Consider the following 18,660-nt stretch of genomic DNA (forward strand, 5'->3'; position numbering starts at 1 on the left):
ATTTAAAATGCACGAGCTTTGATTTATTCCTGAAGAAATTGCTGTGTATTACTGGAACTGATAGAAAATAGATGCCAAAAAAGATTATCTTAGTAATTCCTGTGTGACAAAAATTGGACACTTGATATTTGTGCTGTGTCAGGACCAGGTACTCAGTTTTCCTTGTAACCTATAAACTAGTAAGTAAACCATTTGGGTTATGAATTATTTCCCTGGGTATTCTGTAGCTTTCACTATTCTCCAGTTGGAATTTTAAAACTCCAGCAGCTTTCTTGGGAAAGGGTTAGAAACGAGCTTTACTTCAACAAGATTTACCCTCTTCAGGTTGATTTAAATCTGCAGTAAACATCAGGGGCGTCATTCTCCGACCCCCCGCCGGGTCGGAGAATGGCCGTTGGCCGCCGTGAATCCCGCCCCCGCCCCCGCCGAAGTCTCCGAAGGGAGAAAAGTCGGCGGGGCGTTAATGGCGCCGCTGCCGCGGAGAATGTCACGGGTCTGCGCAAGGCAGCCGATTTTCGGCCTGCCGATTTTCTCCCTTCCGGATGGGCCGAAGTCCCGTCGACGTGATGACCGTTCACGTCGACGTGAATTAAACCTCCTTTTCATCGGCGTGACCCGGTGCTCCAGGCTCACGCCGACCAGCGAGGAGGTGAGTGACGGCCTGGGGGGTTGGCTCTGGGCAGGAAATGGCGTTGCCGCAGACTGATTGCGTGAGGAGAGGTGTGTCTCGGCTTGTGTGTGTGTGTGTGTGCGGCGGGGGGGGGGGGGGTGGTTAGAGTAGGCTGGGCTCCGGGGGAGTGCCGGGAGGGGGTCCGTGCTGGGGTGGAGGTTGGGGGGGGGGGGTCCGTGCTGGGGTGGAGGTTGGGGGGGGGCCGGGCTGGGGTGGAGGTTGGGGGTTGGGGGGGGTCCGTGCTGGGGTGGAGGTTGGGGGGGGGTCCGTGCTGGGGTGGAGGTTGGGGGTGGGGTCCGTGCCGGGGTGGAGGTTGGGAGGGGGGTCCTTGGTGGGGTGGAGATTTGGGGGGGGGGTCCGTGCTGGGGTGGAGGTTGGGGGGGGGGGGTCCGTGCTGGGGTGGAGGATGGGGGGGGGGTCCGTGCTGGGGTGGAGGTTGGGGGGGGGTCCGTGCTCGGGTGGAGGTTGGGGGTGGGGTCCGTGCCGGGGTGGAGGTTGGGGGGGGGTCCGTGCTGGGGTGGAGGTTGGGGGGGGGTCCGTGCTGGGGTGGAGGTTGGGGGTTGGGGGGGTCCGTGCTGGGGTGGAGGTTGGGGGTTGGGGAGGGGGTCCGTGCCGGGGTGGAGGTTGGGGGGGGGGGTCCGTGCTGGGGTGGAGGTTGGGGGGGGGTCCGTGCTGGGGTGGAGGTTGGGGGGGGGGTCCGTGCTGTGGTGGGGGTTGGGGAGGGGGTCCGTGCCGGGGTGGAGGTTGGGGGGGGTCCGTGCTGGGGTGGGGGTTGGGGGGGGGGTCCGTGCTGGGGTGGAGGTTGGGGGTTGGGGAGGGGGTCCGTGCTGGGGTGGAGGTTGGGGGGTGGAGGTTGGGGGGTGGGGTCCGTGCCGGGTTGGAGGTTGGGGGATGGGGGGGGTCCGTGCTGGGGTGGAGGTTGGGGGTTGGGGAGGGGGTCCGTGCCGGGGTGGATGTTGGGGGGTGGAGGTTGGGGGGTGGGGTCTGTGCCGGGGTGGAGGTTGGGGGGGGGGTCCGTGCTGGGGTGGAGGTTGGGGGGGGGGTCCGTGCTGGGGTGGAGGTTGGGGGTTGGGGGGGATCCGTGCTGGGGTGGAGGTTGGGGGTTGGGGAGGGGGTCCGTGCCGGGGTGGAGTTTGGGGGGGGGTCCGTGCTGGGGTGGAGGTTGGGGGGGGGTCCGTGCTGGGGTGGAGGTTGGGGGGTGGAGGTTGGGGGGTGGGGTCCGTGCCGGGGTGGAGGTTGGGGGTTGGGGGGTCCGTGCTGGGGTGGAGGTTGGGGTTGTGGAGGGGGTCCGTGCCGGGGTGGAGGTTGGGGGGTGGAGGTTGGGGGGTGGGGTCCGTGCCAGGGTGGAGGTTGGGGGGGGGTTCCGTGCTGGGGTGGAGGTTGGGGGGGGTGTCCGTGCTGGGGTGGAGGTTGGGGGTTGGGGGGGGGTCCGTGCTGGGGTGGAGGTTGGGGGTTGGGGAGTGGGTCCGTGCCGGGGTGGAGGTTGGGGGGGTGTCCGTGCTGGGGTGGAGGTTGGGGGGGGGTCCGTGCTGGGGTCGAGGTTGGGGGGGTGTCCGTGCCGGGGTGGGTGATGGGAGGGCAAATGAGTTGGTCCACCTGGCCAGGTGCCAGCCTCCAACAGTTGGACCCATGCGGTCCATGCCACCTGGCTGGGGGAGGAGGGGTTATGGGCAATGATGACATGTCGTCGTTCCCCTCCCCCCCCACCAGGCCGTCATGTTTTCAGACCATCCAGCGATGTTGGCCGCCGTGGTGGCAGCCGCTCATGTCTATGTTGCCCTGGATGAGGAGGAGGAGGAGGAGGAGGAGTGTGCCAGAGAGGCAGCGCAGGCTGCCGCAGAGGGGCAGGCGGCAGCCGCCCAGGCTGGAGGGACACCTGACCGACAGGACGAGGAGGGGGAGGAGGATGTCGCGGCCCCACGGCAACGGAGGCACCCGAGGGCGCCCCGTGTGTACCGGCCCCGGCAGTCATACCAGGACCTCACGGACCGGGAATGCAGGAGGAGACTCCGGATGAGCCGGGAAACCGTGGCACACATCTGCCACCTGCTGGCACACCTGTCACCGCGTGGCACTGGCGGGGGACACCCTCTCCCCGTGTCCGTCAAGGTTACGGTGGCCCTGAACTTTTATGCAACGGGGTCATTCCAGGCACCGAGTGGGGACCTGTCCGGCATATCGCAGACATCGGTGCATCGGTGCATCCGGGCAGTGACAGATGCCCTTTGTGCCATGGCGCACCGCTATATCCGCTTCCCCGTGGACCGGGCCAGCCAAGATGCCCGGGCCGTGGGCTTCTCTGCCGTTGCCGGGTTCCCCATGGTCCAGGGCGCGATCGATGGGATGCACGTCGCGGTGCGGCCACCTGCAGAGAACAGGGCCGTGTTCACTAATAGGAAGGGGACCTATTCGATGAACGTACAGGTGGTCTGCGACCACCGCATGATGATCCTGCACGTCTGCGCCCGTCACCCAGGCAGTGTACACGACTCATTCGTGTTGTCGCGGTCATCCATCCCCGGCATGTACGAGGGACGCCATCCCCGGCTGAGGGGCTGGTTGCTGGGCGACAGGGGCTACCCATTGCGATCGTGGCTGATGACGCCTATACGGAGGCCACGCAATGAGGCGGAGAACCGCTGCAATGATGCCCATGTAGCGACAAGGGGAGTGATCAAGAGGTGCTTTGGCGTGCTGAAGATGCGTTTCAGGTGCCTGGACCTCTCTGGGGGCGCCCTCCAGTATCGGTCAGATAGGGTCGGCCGCATCATTGTGGTGTGCTGCGTCCTGCACAACATAGCCCAGCAGAGGGGCGATGTGCCGCAGGCAGAGGAGGGCGGAGTGGAGGGGCAGCAGGAAGAGGCGCAGTCCTCCCCAGATGAGGGGGATGGGGGCAATGGTCACGGCAGACGGGGTAGACACAGGCGGGTGGCTGTCCACCGTTACCGGCTGGCCCAGCGGGCACGGGACAGACTGATAGACGCCCGCTTCACTGAATAGATGGGCGTGGGAATCGGGTAGTATGGCCACAGACCGCACACCATGGCAACAGCCGACCACCCACACCCCCCACCCATCCACCCACCCAGCACCCTCACCCCCCTCCCCAACCCCACACACCCCACCCGCATGTACACCACCCCCCCCCCCCCAATTGCCGATCCACCGGCGGCACAACGGGCCGGGCTCACACAGTTGCGGGTGGACGCGTGTCTATCGCAGGCCATGGAGGATGATGACAACCTGCCTCCGATGAGCTCCTGGCTCTACATCGTTGGACTATGTCTGACCCATGGCCACAGTACCACCATCCACCCGGACCATCCCTGAATGCGGCTGTGACACTGCAGCGCACGGTCCCGTCCTCTGCCCGGGGGATGTTGATGGTGGCCCAGGGGGAAGGGGGCAGACTCACCTGGGGCTGAGGTAAGACCACCCGTCACACACACACTTGCGCTCAACGTACATGACACGCCCGCACACTTTGGACAGAGCACAAAGGCAGCTTCGGTAGGTGTAACATTGACTTTAATAACCAAAGGAGTTCATGCACGTGCCCTAGCCCCTAAAACTCATCTGTGCCCTGCACCCGTGCCAACTTACTCAGTGTCTAATTGTTTGGCCTTACGGGCCCTTTGACTACGTCTACGTGGTTCCCCAGACGGTACAGCAGAACTGGAGGTGGACTCCTGTGATTCCTGCCCTCTGACACTGGATCCCTTTTGCGGCCGTTTCCTGGGGCGTCCTGGCCTAGATGGGCCAGGCTGCGGCCCGGGCGACTGGGATGGCGAGCTGCCAGCCTGTCCTGCCCGTTGCCCACCCGATGCACCTGGGACGGAAGGGGGGGAGTCCGAGGTGTCGCGGTGTACTGGGACCTCCCCTACAGAGGGAGCCGGGATGGACCACACCACCTCCTCCTCCCTCGGGGTGCCCGATTGCCCCCAGGCCTCTACATGGGTGGGGGATGCGAACGGACTGGCCATCCGACGCGCCCCCGACATCTGGCGCTGCCAATCCTGGAGGCCCGTGCTGGTATCGACAGGGGTCTGCAGGTTTGCAGCCATGGAGCCCAGGGGGTTGTCAAACCCTGTCTGTGACAGTGCGACGCCGGCTCGCACATGGCCGCTGGCGCCGATGCCCTCAGCGATGGCCTGCTGAGACTGGGCCATGGCCTGCTGAGACTGGGCCATGGCCTGCAGAGACTGGGCCATGGCCTTCAGAGACTGGGCTATGGCCTGCTGAGACTGGGCCATGGCCTGCTGAGACTGGGCCATGGCCTGCTGAGACTGGGCTATGGCGTTGAGCGCCTCTGCCATCTGGCGCTGGCACTGGCTCATGGCCTCCTTTGAGAGGGCAGCCATTTCCTGGGCCACAGACGCCGCCTGCACGGAAGGCCCCAGGCCTCGCAAACCGTTCCCCATGTCTGACACCGTCGCACCCATTGCCTTCACCGCGGACGCCACCCGTGCGGTGTCAGCCTGGGTGGCACGCATGACCGGGACCACTCCCAGCTCCTGGACGCGGGTGGACTCCTCCACATGCGACCGCAGCCGCCGCAAGCCACCCGTCACCCTATTCGCTCGTCTCCGTGTCGGTGGTTGCATCGGATCTATGTGTGGGTGTGGTAACTGCAGGAACCCGGGATCCATCTGAGCGGCAGATGTTCGCTTGGCGTGGGCTGCCCTCCGACCACCCGGTCCCTCTGCTGCTCCTACCTCCACCTGCTGTACCGGGACGGCTGTGTTGTGCGCACCAGTGAGTGTACCAGGCGCCTCATCACTAAAGTGCCCAACCGTGGTGAGTGTTTCTGCGATGGTGGAGGGTGTTGGTGACAGCAGTGGCATTGTGTCGTGCTCTTCGTCCCACTCTGACTCCATGGCACTTTGGGGTGGGGGTTCGTCTCCACCCATCCACTCTGAGTCACTGTCCGGTATTTCGTCTTCCCGGGTAGGGGTGTCCTGGGTAGTGCTGTCCCGGGTAGGGGTGTCCTGGGTAGTGGTGTCCCGGGTAGGGGTGTCCTGGGTAGTGGTGTCCCGGGTAGGGGTGTCCTGGATAGTGGTGTCCTGGGTAGTGGTGTCCTGGCTCGGATGTGACGGGGGCCTGTGGCTGCCCCCCTCATCGCTGGGTGGTCGCTCCCGCACGTGACGGGGGTGTCGTCTCCCTGTTGCTCCAGGTCTCTCCGTCTCCCGTGGTGTGCGAGGGGCATCCTGCGGGCGTCGCATGCTGGAGGGTGCGGGTCTCTCCGTCTCCTGTGGTCTCCGAGGGGCATCCTGCGGGTGTCGCATGCTGGAGGGTCCGGGTCTCTCCGTCTCCCGTGGTGTGCGAGGGGCATCCTGCGGGCGTCGCATGCTGGAGGGTGCGGGTCTCTCCGTCTCCTGTGGTCTCCGAGGGGCATCCTGCGGGTGTCGCATGCTGGAGGGTCCGGGTCTCTCCCTCTCCCGTGGTGTGCGAGGGGCATCCTGCGGGCGTCGCATGCTGGAGGGTCCGGGTCTCTCCGTCTCCCGTGGTGTGCGAGGGGCATCCTGCGGGCGTCGCATGCTGGAGGGTCCGGGTCTCTCCGTCTCCCGTGGTGTGCGAGGGGCATCCTGCGGGCGTTGCATGCTGGAGGGTGCGGGTCTCTCCGTCTCCTGTGGTCTCCGAGGGGCATCCTGCGGGCGGTGTGCATCTGCGGGGATGGGTGCCTGGACGTTTGGTCCTGCGATACACAATGAAGCATGCATGGTTAGACATCAGGCAGTGATCAGGTGATACGGGGGAGGGGGATATAGGGGAGGGGGGATATGGGGACGGGCTGTTGGTGGCTCACTTGCTCGTGGGCCCCCGACCTCTGCATCAGCAACCTCCCGGTCCTCAGGTCCGCCAGCCAGTTCCAGGGCCCTTTCCTCGTGTACGGTCAGTGGCCTCTCATCAGCGGGCCCTCCTCCAGTCCTCACATGCTCCCTATTGTTGTGTGCGCACTTCTCCTGTGGGGGGGGTGGGGTGGTGGCAGGGGTAAAAGGCAACAGTGTTAGGCAGGTATATGAATGCACGCCATCGGTTGCACGTGCATTGCAGAGGTTAAGGTTAGGGCTGGATTCACTTGGGGATATGGGGGAGGGGGGGATATGGGGGAGGGGGGATATGGGGGAGGGGGGATATGGGGGAGGGGGGATATGGGGAGGGGAGATATGGGCGGGATATGGGGGGGATATGGGGAGGGGGGATATGGGGGAGGGGGGATATGGGGGAGGGGGGATATGGGGGAGGGGGGATATGGGGGAGGGGGTATATGGGGGGGGATATGGGGGAGGGGGATATGGGGAGGGGGGATATGGGGGAGGGGGGGATATGGGGGAGGGGGGATATGGGGGAGGGGGGATATGGGGGAGGGGGGATATGGGGGAGGGGGGATATGGGGAGGGGGGGAGGGGGGATATGGGGGAGGGGGGATATGGGGGAGGCTCACCCTGCCTGCTCTGACGAGGTCGTTCACCTTCTTGTGGCACTGGGTGCCTGTCCGTGGTGTCAGGGCCACAGCGGTGACGGCCTCTGCCACTTCCCTCCACAGACGCCGGCTGTGGCGTGGGGCAACTCTGCGGCCGTGCCCGGGATACATGGCATCCCTCCTCTGCTCCACCGCGTCCAGGAGCGCCTCCACATCGCGTGACTCGAACCTCGGGGCTGAGCGACGGCCAGCCATCAAGTCGGGTGTTGTGGTCGGCTGTTCCGGTCGGGTGGGGGGGAGCTGCGCGGCCTTATGAGCCGTCACGCCGTGCAGCGCGTATGACGCTGCACGGCGTGAACCACTGCGCAAGCGCGGATCCCGTTACGTCGCTGCTAGCCCATTTCGGGCCGCAGACTATCGGCCCATTTTTATGACGTGACGCAAGTGGGATTTGCGCCGTTTTTTGCGCCGATCGGCGGACTTTCCGCCGATAATGGAGAATTTCGCCCCAGATTTCATAGGAACAGGTTAAGGTCATTAGGTAGAATGATTCTGCCTCTTCCCTGAATTTAAGGAAATAAACAAGGCTGCAATACTGAGAACTACTTCCTTGGTAGTGACTCCGTCATCTTGATAATTCATTAAACTGAGCACCATTTGCTTTTCATAAAAGATCTTATTGCATCATACAACCTGGCCACCAACCAAAAATAGATTAATTGTCAGTTATCTCATTTCCAGATGACTCATCTCCAATATAGAAAATAACAAACAAATGTGACCCAGCTCTCAATACTCCGATAACTGTAAGTGAAGAGCTTTGTCTTATTCCCAGCAAAGATTCCTGCCTTTAATACGATGACATCAAATGAACTGATGAACTGATTGGATGCTGCCCCATTAGGAAATCAAAATATGTATCCAGAATTATAGCGCCCAAAGCTATCAAACAATAAATAGTCTGATTTATGATTTAGGTCAGCTAATCTAGAGGAACCTTCAGTTGCTAATTCTTAATAGCTCAAGCAGGTAAGTGTAACATTGGTCCAAAGTTGACTAATATCGAGCAGGAAAGTCTGAGGTTTGACTGCTGGCCTTTGCGGAAATATCCAAGCTAAACTCTGCAGCACTCGAGACACAAACATTAGCCTCACTGATTGAGGGGGGAAAAAAAGATCAAATGTCATTCAATAACCCCTGCTGGAAAATGTAGACATGTGAACACTCGACGATAACAGAGTTGGACTTATCTGCAATATTACTTATAATTCAACAGCCTGCTAACACAAGTCAATTTCCTGTGCCATTGTACATGATGAACTAATGAATACCATCGGTGCTGGGGATGAGGGCTGGCAGGTGGTTGAAAGTGCATCTGCCATCTATTATACACGCAGTTTTTCTTTCCATTCCGTTCTATTTTCTTCCTCAGTGTGGTGATATACCTTTAAGCAATATCGTAGATGGCTGGTGGTGCGACCTCCAACCAGAAGGTGGCAATACAGACCTACCATGCGGTCTCGAGACAGTGGTCATGTGACAAGGCACTCAGATATAAATGCTGGCACATCCAGAGATGGATGTAAGATGTACATGACGGCAGTCGTGCATAGGGGTAGTTCCAGGGGAGTACAAATAAACTCCATGATAACTTGTCCTGTATCAGATCGCTAACTTACCACGTGTGATTTAATAAAGATCCTTTGGCTTGGACAAGTCACACGTAGTTTGGTCTATTCCTTGCTAGAGAATGAACATCGAACACAACAGACGGGCAAATGATTTTACTCCCACAGGTCAAGCAAAACTATTCTGTGCTTCCTTCCCTGCCACTTGTTTTCAATACATTGCTGTTTTGCCGTTTTATTGTTCAGCAACAACATAAAAGGCTCAAGGTCTGTTTCATCATCAGCGAGGAAATATCTCATTTTACCGAGCATCAACATAGCCTGGAAGAAAAGGATGAGAGTGATGCCTCTTTCAGAATGCATGTTTCAGCTTTGGCAATTATCGAATGCAGCACCATTCAGTTCAACTGCATTGGATGATAAATCAATGACAACTGACGAATTTAAGAAAATCAAACTGATGCTAAGCCCACTGAATGCTCTAATTCACAAACATTTATTTTAGTGCCAATCTAATGTTATCCTAACACATCATGACCGCAATATCATGGGAATCAGACATTCACATCATCACCTAAAGGTATAACTGACATTGTAGGTACATGTTAGACACATTTATAATATTAATTTTCATCACTAAAACCTAACATGGGAATTTTCAATACATCCTGAACTGGAATGTCGTTCACCAAATTGAATTTTTAGTAAACATTCGATTAAAAAACTAATTGCATAATTTCGCCACCTATAGTGCAGAAACATGCAAACATATTTTTGGCAACATAGCGGGATAAGAGGATTATTTCAACATGGATTGATGCATTCAGTGACCTCCAGATAAACCTAGAAATGACACCAGTGTGGGATATTTCAAGGAATGTTCTATCTTCAACGTCCCCTAGAATCAAATATCGGCCTTAGTGAGTAAGGAATGAGTAATGTGAAGCGAAGTGAGTGTGAACGGTGAGACAGTGTGAAGAGCGATTATCAATGATAGTTTCAAGAGTTTTAGAGGGTCACCTACATTGGATCTGACAGATATTAAATTAAATTTAAGAAAGCAGAGTGCTGGCTTTGACAGGTGGTTGTCATGGTCCACACAACTATAGAGATGAGGCCTGGTATCAGGGTAAGACCCTGTGACTCTATGACTTCATTTTTATAGATGCAGTTTCACAAAGTCTCGTAAAAGTCACTGTACGCAGTATCGTTCATAAACATCCAGTGACATTATCAATTGCACTTAATATCTAATACCTTTAGTTAATTGGGGTTAGAATTATCCATGATCTATAGCTGACCAAATAGATCTATACACTAAATGAAAATAGATTGAAATTTCATACGAGAGGACGCTGATGCTCTCCTCATGCTTTATATAATGCAGATTGTATACAACCTTCTTAGGTACGTCTTATATTTGGTTATCTCTGTATGTTTCAACGAAACATTTTGTGAACATTTTGTGGGGCGGTGGTGGTGTAACAGTATTGTTACTGAACTAGTAATCCAGAAACCAGGTTAGTGCTCTGGAGACCCGGGTTCGAATCCCACCAAAGCAGATGGTAAAATTTGAATCCAATACAATCTGGAATTAAAAGTCTAATGATGACCATGAAACTAATATTGTTTGTCGTTAAAAACCCACCTGGTTTACTAATGTCCACTAAGGAAATAAATCTGCTGTCCTTACCTGGTCTGGCCTACTTGTGTCTCCAGATCTACAATGGTGTGATTAACTCTTAAATGCATTCGGTTCAAGGGCAGCTAGGGATGGAATGAACAAAAAATAATGGGCGGGATTCTCCCTTTGGGGGACTAAATCTCCATGCCCGCAGGAAAACAGGCGAGAATCACTCTGGACTTTTTCCTCGAAAGTCCGGGGTGATTCTCCGTTCTCCAGGGGATAGCAGGCCTCCGGCGTGCGTCCCGCAGCTCTGACTGGTGGCTGGGCCCTGTTGGACAGACCGCGCACCCGCACATTCACGCAGCGGCCACCCTAGGCGCGGGCGCCGCCGACATGGCGGAGCCACGCAGCCGGCCCGCGCGGAGAAAGATAGGTCCCTCCCGGATCGCGATGGCCCGCCGATTAGTGGCCCCCGATCGCAGGCCTGCCCATCGTCAAGGCCATCCCCACGCCCCCCCCCCACCATAATGACCCCATCAACCGTGACTCCGAGTTCCCGCCGGGTGGAACCACATTAGAACCACGCTGGCGGGACTCGGCAGGCACTCGGCCCGTTGAGCACGGAGAATCGCCGGGGCGGGGGGGGACCTTTTCCAACGGCCCCCGACCAGTGGCGCGTTGATCGCACACACGCGAATGACGGTGATTCTCCAGTCACCAGAGAATCGCGTGCCATCGTGGGGGCCTATTTTGGGTAATTCTCCGCCCCCGCACTGAGCACAATTTTGGCTCGGAGGGTCAGAGAATCCCGCCCAACAATTTTAAAAAGAACTATGTCACTGCCCCTTTGATGTGCTTTTGAAAGAAGGGAGATTTCATCAGTGCATGGCAGGGGCAGGAGATACAGAAGACAGGGCTCACATCGGTGTTGTGTGATGGACGATGCTGTGTTGGATCCTCACTTGATTTATCCCCGCCCACCTCACCGTCATCACAGCAGCAGTGGACTTCCTCCCCGGCCAGCTGGAAGGTTTTTTCTTCAAAGGCCCTGTACATTTTAATCTCAGGCATGCCTCAATCCATCTGGGATCTCTCCCTTTTATTATGTGTCAACTTGTCCTGCATGAAGACAGATGGAGAGAATATAAGCAGGACGAGTGCCAGGCAGATGGTAAGGTTGCCTGGCATGTGTAGATGGTGAATGGGGCGAGTGAGGTGAAGGGGACACAGACCGCAGGATAGATGAAGATTTGTGTGGAAGAACGAGGCATGGTGCTGGCAGTGAGTGAGTTCTCTCTGGATAAGTAATGGGTGTGTGAGTGTGCGAGCTGAGGCTGATGATAAGAATCACTTTCTCTGGCAGAATAAAGATCATATTAATACAATAAAATGATAAAGGATCTTAGATGCACTGGGATAACTTCCAGTTAATGTCTTTCTGAAGTTCAGGTTTATGTTTGATACTTCTTCTTTCTAGGCTTGAGATGGTTTTTTCTGGCAAGGTTGTCGATTTCTTTGTAGATTCAGGATCATTTCAAGTTTACAGCAAAGATGTGCCAGGAACTCACTTAGGACAATAAAGCAGTTATTGTAGCAAGTGAGAAAGTGAGCGCGTTCCTTCTCCTTCCAAGGTCTAAACAGTTCTGTTGAGACTGAACTAATCATAAAATCCTTACAGTGCAGAAGGAGGTCATTATCCATCAAGGTTTACACAGACCTTCTGAAAAATCACTCTACCTAGGTCCACTTCCCTGCTCTATCCTCATAACTCCACCTGACACTTCCGATTGAAGATACATCCCGATCTATTCAGGGAGTCTGGTAGTAATAGGTTCGTTGAGAATTTGGAAGCAGTTTCGACAGCACTTTGGGTTGGGGGCAGGGTCAAGAGAAATGATGATTCGGGGGAACCATAGATTTGTGCCAGGGAAGTGGGATGGAAATTTTCAGAGATGGGAGGAGAAGGAGATTAGGACAGTAAAAGATTTGTTTCTTGGGGGTCAGTTTGCAGGATTGAAGGAGCTGGGAGCAAAGTATGGGCTGGAGCAGGGGGAAATATTTAGGAACATGCGGGTTCGAGACATTGTTGGAAAGGAGATACAGAGCTTCCCGGTGGAGCCGGCTTCCACATTGCTGGAGGAGGTGCTGACGACAGAGGGACTGGAGAGGGGGGCAGTATCGGCGGTTTACGGGGCTATTTTGGAGGAGTAGAAGGTGCTGCTAGAAGGGATCACGGCAAAGTGGGAGGAAGAGTTGGGAGAGGGTATGGAAGAGGGGTTCTGGTGTGAGGTGCTCCAGAGGGTGAACACTTCCACCTCGTGTGTGAGGTTGGGGCTGATACAGCTGAAGGTGGTGTATTGAGCGCACCTTACAAGGGCGAGGATGAGCCGGCTCTTTGAGGGGGCAGAAGATGTGTGTGCATGTTGCGGGGTGGGGCGACCCCGCAAACCACGTTCATATGTTTTGGTCCTGTCCAAAGCTGGAGGATTACTGGAAGGAGGTGTTTAGGGTAATTTCTAAAGTGGTGCACATGAAACTGGACCCGAGCCCTCATTGTGACATATGACATCCATGCCATTTTATTTGTTGTCTGCCTCTATTCCAACCTGAGCCTGACAACAAAAATCAAACTTGTGGTATTTGAAGTCAACCCATTAACTCTTCCTCTTCAATGGAGTAGAGTTTGGCTTCTTCGCAAGTAAATATTTGGACACTCTGCAGGTTTGCACATATGCTTCAAGAAGTTGCAGCCCAGGAACAAGTTTAGGGATATGAACATAAGTTAATTTCTGCTCAATTAATGTGAAACCAAAGTGACAATGACACTGAGATCTAGATCATTAATATATATCAGGAAAAGCAAGTGTCCCAATATTGACCCACTACAAATCTTCCTCCAGTCACAAAAAAATATCCATTGACCATTCCTATTATTCAGATAATTTTGTATCCATGTTGCTCCTGTCATTTTTAAATAATGAGCTAATATTTTTCTCAAAGGTCTGTTGTGTGGCACTGTTTCGAATGCTTTTTGAAAGTCCATGTACACCACATCAACAGCATTACCCCAATCAACCCTTTCTATTACCTCCTGAAAAATCTCCAGCAAGTTAGTTAAACACAATTTCCCTTTTAGAAATCCATTTTGGCTCTTCCTAGTCAACCAACATTTTTCCAAGTAACTACTAATTTTATCCCGAATAATTGTTTCGAGGACCTCACACCAGAACCCCTCTTCCATACCTTCTCCCAACTCTTCCTCCCACTATTGGTGTTAAGCTGACTGGCCTGTGATTGCTGGGGCTATCGTTATAGACTTTTTTTGAACAAGGATACATCATTTGCAATTCTCTAATACTAAATCTAACACTAAAGCCGCTGACAGAGTTAACAGTCCATAATACCTTGTTTAATGCACTCCTAATCAAAAATTTAAAACAATTTACTCTTCATTCCTGATTAAAGTCACATGTCATGTAAATGGCAGCTTTTAAAAAACAATTGTGAGTGATTGATTTTATTCAGTACAATATATGCTTCATCACAAAGCTACAAACAGAATGAAAACCATTGTGCTTTCTCATGTGGCAAACACTTCCACACAAAACCGAAATGTTTACCGTGTTCATTTCTGCATTTTAGTTAATCACTGATGATTTTATTCGCTTACTGGGATTGTTGAGGTCCACCCTGGAGATCTTTATGTGCTCTGTTATGTAATTTCAAACTGATTTATTTTTCATTCCAGTAATTCGAAGTTGGAAACATTCCATTTGGATAACCTGCAGTTTTCATTTCTGTCCTGGAGGTGGGATTTGTTGTGTGATGATGGTGGTGTTTGTCCCTCTAAGGTCAGCACAGCAGAAGAAGATCACCTGACTTAAGGGATCAGTTGGAACTGAGAGTGGGTAATCACCCCAGGGCGTGGAATCCTTGCTTCGGCAGAGGACATTGAGAAGACATGTAGGGACAGGTGCAGCCAGTGGGCTGCTGTCGGGCAGCAAGGACCTGCCAGTTTCTGAACATACTTTCCTTATTCATAACTAACCTGTTGTGTTTCTAAAGAAGTCTGCAACGTTGATTGTTCCATATTACCTGGTAGATTCTTGGCAAAAGTCAATAAATATTCAATGTATCAAACCAATGGACGCGATTTAATGTGTAAAAGCCTGAGTCCCGTTTTGGGCATGTATATCTAATGGGACTCTGATTTTCTTCTGGCCTCGGTCAGGAACCCCCCCACCCCCCCCCCCCCCCGATGCCACACTTATAAATTCATAAGTTCATAAGATATAAGAGCAAAATTAGGCCATTCAGCCCATCGGGTCTGCTCCGCCATTCTATTATGGCCGATATGTTCCTCAGCTGCTACGTACAATGTTACAGGCCAAGAGATGGATTGCGAAATCAGCCAGAGCATCTCCTCCCTCAAACACATGACCTAGGAGTAGGAGTAAGCAATTTAGTCTCCTGGGCCTAACACCCTCAATGTGATCATGGCTGATCCCATCCTGGCCTCAACTCCACCGCCCTGCCCGTTCTCCATAACCCTTCAACCCATTACCAATTAAAAATCTGTCTAACTCCTCCTGAGATATACTCACTCTCCCTGCATCCAGTGCACTCTGGGGTAGTGAATTCCACAGATTCAAAACCCTTTGGGAGAAGTAGCTTGTCCTCAAATCTGTTTAAAGTTTGCTACCTCTTATTCTAAGATTATGACCTCTCATTTTAGAATGCCCCACTAGAGGAAGCATCAGCTCCATGTTTACCTTGTACATACCTTTTAGCATCTTGTATACCTCAATTGGATATCCCCTCTTTCTTCTAAACACTGGAGAGTATAGACCTAAACTGTTCAATCCCTCCTCATACAACAAACCCCTCATCTCTGGAATCAATCGAGTGAACCTCCTCTGACCTGCGCCAATGCCACTACATCTTTCCTCAAATAAGGGGACCAAAACTGTGCACAAATCTCCATGTGTGGTCTTATTAAGGGGATCAGGGTTAATGGGGAAAAGGCAGGAGAAAGGGGATGAGAAAATATCAGCCATGATTGAATGGCGGATCAGATTCGATGGGCCGAGTGGCCTAATTCTGCTCCTATGTCTTATGGTCTTATGATCTTATGGTCTTACCAATGCTTTGTATAGTTGCAACAACACTTCCTTACCTTATACTCAATTCCTTTTGCTATAAATGCCAATGCCAACATTCCATTTGCTTTCCTTATTTTTGCTGCACCTGGCATGCTTGTTTTCTGTGACTCATGCACAAGGACACCCAAATCCCTTTGCATCGGAGCACCCTGAAGTCTCTCCCTATTTAGATAATTTGTCTTTCCATTTTTTTCGAACAAAATGCATGACCTCACACTTATCCATGTTAAACTCCATCTGCCACATTTAGGCCCACTCTCCGAACCTATCTATATCCATTTGTAAGGTTCTATTTCCTCATTGCAACTTACTGTCCCATCTATTTTTGGGTCATCTGCGAATTTGGCTGTAGAACCTTCTATCTCTGTGACATTAACATAGATTGTAAATAGCTGGGGTCCAAGGACCGAACCCTGAGGCACCCCACTAGTTTCATCTTGCCATCCAGAAAAAGACCCATTTATCCTGACTCTCTGTCTCCTGTCCGTCAGCCAGTCTACTATCCAAGCTAATAAATTACTCCTAATCCCGTGTGATCTCACCTTGTGAATTAACCTTCTGTGTGGCATGGGCAGCACGGTGGTGCAGTGGGTAGCACTGCAACCTCGCGGCGCCAAGTTCCCAGGTTCGATCCCGGTCCAGGGTCACTGTCCAAATTGATTTTGCACATTCTCCCCGTGTCTGCGTTTCACTCCCACAACCCAAGATGTGCAGGGTAAGTGGATTGGCCAAGCTAAATTGCCCCTTAATTGGAAAAATGAATTGGGTGCTCTAAATTTATTAAAAACAAACTTCTGTGCGGCACCTCATCAAACGCCTTCCGGAAGTCCAGATATACTACATCTACAGGATCCCCATTATCCACTTTGCTTGTTCCATCTTCGAAGAACTCAAGCCAATTAGTGAAACATGATTTGCCTTTCAGAAAACCACACTGACTCTGATGGATAGCGCCTTGGCTTTCCAAATGTCCTGATATTACGTCCTTGATAATTGATTCTAACAATTTTCCAACAACAGGTGTTGAACTAACTGGTCAGTAATTTTCCACATTCTGCTTCCCTCCCTTCTTGAATAAAGGCGTTACGTTAGCATTTTCTTTTACCTCATTTCATGCACTGACAAGCTCAACTCTCATGAAATTTATCATGGCCAATCCACCTAACCTGCACATCTTTGGACTGTGGGAGGAAACCGGAGAACCCAGAGTAAACCCACGCACACACGGGGAGGACGTGCAGACTCCGCACAGACAGTGACCCAAGCTGGGAATCGAACCTGGGACCCTGGAGCTGTGAAGCAATTGTGCTATCCACAATGCTACCCAATGTATCTGCGCTCTCAGTTGGAAACAGCATGGCGATGCAGCAGATGAGGGTTTACTATTAATATTGTTATGCTATCAATGTACATTTGTTATTAAAAGTTGTGAGTTTGGAGGCTCTTCCAGTTCAGAAAACTTGTTGATGTCACAATTTTGCTTTTGCATCTTTTATTGCATTCACTGATATTTTGAATTGAAGCGGGCCTTCCCAAAAAACCTGGACTCAGATTTGATATTTCCACCCATGAAATTGTCTCTTGGAAACTGAAGGCTGAGCCTGCATTGAGGGCATGCACAGTGTGCCCAACACCCCAGTGTGTATGAGTAGAATTTAAATGAGCTAAGTGATGGAATATTTCAGTCTTAGTCAATGTGTGGTTGTTTATCAAAGCTGATCAAAAGCTGGAGAACAAACTTTTTACAAAGGGGTAAAAGTTCATCTCAGGTGCTGGCACTGATTGCTTGCATCAACCCAGCCATCCTTTCTGTGCAGCACCTGATTTTCAGTCCTACTGCAGCCATCCCATTTTCATATTTTTCGTATTTCATCCCAAAAGATACAGATGTTCTGGGCGACACATTACTACAGCAAGACCCACAGCTGGAAACATTAGAGGACTGCTGTCTTTGTTGCCTTAATTTAGTAAGATGAGCCGCCTCAAATTGCACCATTGCCTGTCCAGTTATCCACATACATTACCCAGATCGGGTACAGCTCTTCCTGTAGAAGGGAGGGCTACCACAACATTACTTCCATGCCACTGCATCCTTCTAAGCTATCATAGATCATAGATCAGAGAATTTACAGTGCAGAAGGAGGCCATTCGGCCCATCGAGTCTGCACCGGCTCTTGGAAAGGGCACCCTACCCAAGGTCAACACCTCCACCCTAACCCCACTAAGGGCAATTTAGCATGGCCAATCCACCTAACCCGCACATCTTTGGACTGTGGGAGGAAACCGGAGAACCCGGAGTAAACCCACGCACACACGGAGAGGACGTGCAGACTCCGCACAGACAGTGACCCAAGCCGGAATCGAACCTGGGACCCTGGAGCTGTGAAGCAATTGTGCTATCCACAATGCTACCGTGCAGGAGATTTCTACCACATCAGGAAGTCTGCAGTGCACAAATATATCAGGGAAGGTCTGCACAGGACAATAGCTTGGTTATATCCCAATGCTAAACAAACATCAACTAAACTGGATGGCCGGCTTTCATCGGATGTCAGGCATCTTTTGAAGAGAAAGACTCTCCCTTGTGCTGCCAAGGCAACTTTTCCACTGCAGCCTCTTTTATGGTGAGCAAAAGCCTCCCTCTACTGGTTTTTGAAATCCATAAAAGAGTGTGGTGCAGGCCTTAATCAATGGTATAGGCCTGTTCCCGTAGCTTGCACAATATTACAAAACTGAACAAGCCTGCCCCTGCGCACTCTGCTCAGAGGTCCATCCATGCTTTGTCTAGCACAATTTCAGAATTTCAGGAAGACACTGTGGAGCTTTAAAAATGGTGGCCAAGACGTTGATGAAGAAATCCTTCCCCATTTCCAACAGATTCATTTTCTCCCGGCAGAGAGAAGGGGGTGGGGTATGTTTCACTCAGGAAGGAGCCCTAAACTTAACCGGACCATTTGAACTTGGTGCTGAGTTTAAACAGACCCCCCTTCGGCTGTTATAAGGGCCTTAACTCCCAGTGTAGGAATCGCAAATTAGTGGACTAGATGTAAACACTCATGAAGGGAGGATAAAGGGTGGAATTCTCTGGGTCTTGTTCGCCCCGCAACCACTGCCAGCGAGAATGGAGAATTTGACGCTCAGCCAAAACT

At 52.8% G+C, this 18,660-nt stretch overlaps 1 long non-coding RNA gene across 1 annotated transcript; it reads left to right on the plus strand.

Annotated features, from left to right (window-relative positions):
• The first annotated feature begins 535 nt into the window (after positions 1-535).
• Positions 536-14,402, plus strand: LOC140422768 (uncharacterized). Its single transcript, XR_011947593.1, has 3 exons — positions 536-649; positions 7,836-7,900; positions 14,098-14,402. It is a non-coding gene; the product is annotated as an uncharacterized lncRNA (long non-coding RNA).
• Positions 14,403-18,660: the final 4,258 nt, after the last annotated feature.

This window comes from Scyliorhinus torazame, chromosome 5 (assembly GCF_047496885.1).
Source record: "Scyliorhinus torazame isolate Kashiwa2021f chromosome 5, sScyTor2.1, whole genome shotgun sequence".
In the NCBI taxonomy this organism is placed as follows: domain Eukaryota; kingdom Metazoa; phylum Chordata; class Chondrichthyes; order Carcharhiniformes; family Scyliorhinidae; genus Scyliorhinus; species Scyliorhinus torazame.